This window comes from Galeopterus variegatus, unplaced genomic scaffold (genome assembly GCF_000696425.1).
Source record: "Galeopterus variegatus unplaced genomic scaffold, G_variegatus-3.0.2 Scaffold3657, whole genome shotgun sequence".
Taxonomy (NCBI): Eukaryota; Metazoa; Chordata; class Mammalia; order Dermoptera; family Cynocephalidae; genus Galeopterus; species Galeopterus variegatus.
This window is the reverse complement of record NW_007729768.1, coordinates 98,379-103,501: the sequence shown is the minus strand read 5'-3', so window position 1 is coordinate 103,501 and position 5,123 is coordinate 98,379. Positions and strand designations below refer to the sequence as shown.

The 5,123-nt window shown below is 39.6% G+C and overlaps 1 non-coding gene across 1 annotated transcript; it reads left to right on the top strand.

The window, feature by feature from the left end:
- The first annotated feature begins 1,051 nt into the window (after positions 1–1,051).
- Positions 1,052–1,124, top strand: TRNAK-CUU. Its single transcript has one exon. It is a non-coding gene; the product is annotated as a tRNA-Lys (tRNA).
- Positions 1,125–5,123: the final 3,999 nt, after the last annotated feature.

Here is a 5,123-nt window from a genome sequence, read left to right as displayed (position 1 = left end):
AAATAAATCAATTTGAAGTTGCAAGAAAAAAAACTGAGTAATTGTAATATTTTAAGCTTAAAAATTGTAAATACTCAACTTAAATCCTAGGTGTACTTTGAGGGATCTAAGCATATAGTACTATTTTATGACATATCCTAATTATTTTTTAATTATGTACCTTAGGCAATGTGATGCCCAATGTGTTTAGCTTCTAAATACTGTGGTTTAGGGATAGTATCCTAAGAATCCCAGGATTTAACTTGCAGTTCTGAGCAGTAGGATAAACAGCACCCCACACTCCACTGTTACAGAAATTTGCAGAATTTCTTATCTATAAAGGTTCGCTAGCATCTCAGAATATATTTATTTCCATAGGAGATTACTCCATTATCTCAGCTTGTCATAATTTGATTAGAATCAGGTTCATCTCTATTCCTCTTATAATTAACAATCTTTTCCATTAGATTCAGAGGCTCTATAATGTAATCCTTATCTCCCAGTTTCTGTCATTTGAGCAGGATAACAATAACCTCTGAGCGTCCTCTCTCCACTGTCAGACAGTTATCCGAAAGAGAACTTGTTTTAATAGAATCGTAATCCTTTCCTCAATATAACTTTTCATTAGAAGATACTCAAATAGCTAAGCAACAACAACAACTAAGTTCCGCTGTTTTTCAAACTAACTTCTTAGAGATTGGACTTTTTTTTTAACGCGGAGCTGAAATATGTAGGAATCCAGTATGCCTTTTGATCGAAGTTGGATGGCCTTGATACGTATTTATGTACAAAAGATAACACTGGGCAGTAAATATTTTTAAACACTTCAGAAACAAGGTTCAATGACTCTGTAATGGTAAGGACTTGCATAAGCTTTCAGTGATCTTCGGATACATACACAATAAAAATTCTCAAATTTAAGCACATCTAAATGTTTTCAAATGCTTTTAAAAATAATACTGAAGTACCGACTTAATATTTCACGAAATTTTCTTTAGAAAATGATGTGGGACAAGACCAAATGTAGTACAATACTCATCAAGAGGAAAAAAAACAAGCACGTTCACCAGGCGCCCGGCTAGCTCAGTCGGTAGAGCATGGGACTCTTAATCCCAGGGTCGTGGGTTCGAGCCCCACGTTGGGCGAAGCTGCGTTTTGCTGGGGTATTAATGTTCTCTAAATCTTTTACAGTTTCTCCAAAGCACGTTACCTAAGGAGTCTTCTTACACCGAATTGATTTAAATACTTTCAATATTAACCAGATCTCTGTTAAAATAGGTCTTCGTTTTGCACATGAAACAGGACGCAAAACTGCGCTTGCGCACTTGAGATCATTCGTCCTGTCCCCAGCCTCCTGGCGTTAGCCACTGTTTTAACGCTGGTTTTCTGTGTTACCCGCAGAGTTGCCCAGTTGTTGGTAGAGGGCAGTTTTTGCTTAAATATTAACAAAATTACGAGCCCAAATTTTGGCCGTTTTTCTAAAATTTAAGAGATCCAGTGTAAAAAGCAGTTGGAGTCGCCCGGGGACTGCGAAGAAAAAGAAACAATTTATCCTTCTTTTCTGTTTTTGTTTTTCCTTTTTCTTCTTCTCAGTAAACGGCCTTTCACGGTGGGGTGAGGGGAGGGGATATTCCCTAAAGAAATATATAAGGAGGAATATTTCTTTCTGTGGTCGGGTTTAAACAACCAGTGCATACATCAAGTTTTCTTCCATTGTTCTTGGGACCATATTTGGGATCTGTTAATTGGATGGATATTAGGACGTTAGTATTTTAGTAAAGCCTCTTGGAAACAGACGCACAAAGGAACTGAGATGTAAAAACTAGATAAAATTAGATGGGCGATTAGCTGTTTTAGGGAGGCAGGGTTTCTGCCTCCTTCTTCACTGAGAACTTTGAAGTAATCAGAAAGACAAAGTGCACACTCTGACCAGAGCAGGTAGGTGCGTCCCAGGATCTCAGCCACCCACGTAGGTGAAAGATACATGCTTCCATGTGAAGCCAACCCTCCCTAAAGCACTACATACGATACCCTCCGTATGTTATCCACCAGCTTTCTCCCTACTAAATGAATCCATTTTTCTCTCTCCTTGATTGTTTCCTTCAACTTACAAACATGCTGCTATTTCTCTATCTTAAAACAGAAACTTTGAGCCAGTTTCCCTGCAGGCTACCATTCTGTTTTTCTGCTCCCCTTTGGAGAAAAAGTCACCCCCAGTCGCCTACGCTGAGTTCCTCGCCTACCATCTCTTAACGCTGGCAATGCCCTTCAGCCAAAGACCAAAAAATAAACACACCTGTGGTCGAACAAGTTTGGTTTATTTCTCACTGCAGCTAGGGAGAACCATGGGGTGTTTCAGTAAATGGGTGTTAAAAAGAAGCTGTCATAGGGTTTGGGCTTTGGTTGGGTAATTTGGGGGAGGGTTGAAGGAGGTGGAGATTTGCTCTGGTTTGGGTGCTCTCAGAAAGCCAGGGCAATTCTATGATCTTAATAAATCTTTTCTATGGGGAGGGCAGACTAAGAGAGGGATAAAGCAGTCACTCATTTAGCAAGAGAGAGGGATGTTTGGTGTTTTGAGTTGGACAGTGACCAACTTGTCTGAAGTGGATGTTCTGTGAAAAATGGGAGAAAAATATAGTTTAGTTGAAAGCGTCCCATCAGTATGTAATAGCAGAGGCTTAGCTGTGTCAAATTAGTTCCCAGATGTCATGGCTACATTTTATCTTTCTGAACGCACTCCAGCCAGGTTTTCCTGCCCCCAACCCCATTTCCCACTAGTATCCTGAAACTGTCATGAAATGGTCACCAATCATCTCCACATTACTACATCTAATTGTTAATTGCTAGGCCTGATCTACCTGACCTGTCAGATACTTATTACAAATTTGATCACTCCCTGCTGGATACACTTCTCCCCTTAGCTTCCAGGACACTAACGCTCTCTTGATTTCTCCCTCTGTCTCTAGTTCCTCCTTTTCTCTCCTACCTCTTCATTTGGAATGCTCTAGGGATGAATCCTTGGTCCTTTTTTCTGCTCTTGCCATACTTACTCACTTGGTAATCTCATGGCTTTAAACACCACCTACTTGCTGTTGATTCCCAACTTTATGTTGAGAGAGCCCAGATTTCTCCTTTAAATGTCAAACTTGAATATTCACTTGGATGTTTAGTAGATACCTCAAACTTAACATGTGCAAAACTTAACTCTTTTTAAATTTTTTAAAGCTAGTCAAACTTAGCAGTGGGGGATTGTATACCAACATTGATGTCACTAATGGTAATTACTTCTGATAACCCAATACCATTTAGGAACAGCCTAAAATTTAACTCTTGATCTCTACCCTGAAATTTATTTTTCCTGCAGTTTTCCTTTTTTTCCATTAATGGTAACACCATCCTTCTAGTTACATGGGCCAAAAATCTTGAAAACATCACTTACTTCCTCCTCTCTAACCCCATTTTGGAAGTTCACTTCAGTGAATCAGGCCCTTCTTTATTCCCCTCCCACACTGACTGTAGGCTTAGCCATGTGACTAGTTTTGGCCAATGGGACATTAGAAAGCATGATAAAAGCAGTGTCTTGATGAGAACTTAGACAATGTGGCTTGGATCCAAGCTGCCCAGGGAGAAGTCTGAGTACCCTGAGACCTCCATGTTCTGAAGACGCCAAGCTAGCCACATGTAGGGAACCCATGCGGAGGAAAGGCCGTGAGAAGAGCACTGAGACCCCAGACTTATAAGCAAAACTATCTTAGACCTTCCATCGCAGCACACTAATTGAATACAGCTAAGTGAATAATTCCTGGCTGATGCCATGTGGAACAGAACTGCTTGACTGAAACTTGCCTGAATTCCTGACCCACAGAACCATAAGCAAATAAAATTCTTACTGTTTTCAGCTACTAAATTTTGGGAGAGTTTGTCACAGAGCAATAGATAACTGAAACATCCACATCAAATCTATCTGGTAATCCTGTTGGTCTTACCTTCAAGATATATCCAGAATCAGACTTCTCACCTTTACTGCTAGCACCCTGGTTTAGATCATTACCTCACCTGGATTACTGCAATGGTTTCTTAATTGATCTTCCTGCTTGTCTTTTTCTCCCTAAACTCTATCCTTAACACAGTATCCAGAATAATCCAGTTAAAACAAATCAGATCTTGTCATTATTGCACTCAAAAGCCTCCAAGTGCACCCATTTCACTCAATAAATATGCCCCAATACTCCCCCATTTCTCTGATCTAATCTCCTATTACTTTTCTTCTTGCTGATCATGGAACATTACACTTGCCGCTCCTTAAGGGCTCTTGTCCTGGCTGTTTCTTTTTCCTGCATCATTTTTCTTCCCGAATATCCAGTCACCTCACTTACCTAATATACCTTTGTTCAAGTCACTACAAAATGAGCCTAACTGCAGCCACCCTATTCTTATTGGCAACTACCCCATCCATAGAATGTTTCATCTTCTAACTTATTATGTTATTATCTGTCTTCCTACCTTCCTCTACTCCCTTGGAATGGAGGCTCCAGAAAGGCAGAATTTTTGTGGGTTTTTTTTTTTTTTTTTACACTTATGTATCTTGAGCACCTAAATTAGTATCTGGCAGATGTTCAATAAATATGTATTGAATAAAATACACAAACTGAATCATAAAAAAATTGTCTCACAGTTTTGGAGGCTAGGAGCTTTAAATCAAGGTGTCCACAGGGACATGTTCTCAAAAGCTCTCTTCGTTCTGCGTTTTTAGCTTCTGCTATCAACAGCAATCCTTGGGACTCCTTGGCTTGCAACTTCACAACTTGTTTCTGCCTTTGTCATCACATGGTGTTCTCCCTGTGTATCCCTCTCACATGGTGTTTTCCTCTTCTTATGAAAACACCAGTTATATTAGATTAAGGCCCATCCTAATGACTTCATCTTAATTTGACCACATCGGCAACTCTATTTCCACACATAATTAAGGTCACATTGACAGGTATCACATTAGGACTTCTCTTTTTGTGGAACAGAATTCAACCCACAAGGGAGGGCTACTTGGCCACTATGTCTCAGCTACTTTATAGCTATCTATAAAGCTCTATTTCAGTCACAGATCTTGTTTTTCACATTATTCAATGATGAAAAACTCATAAGTAACT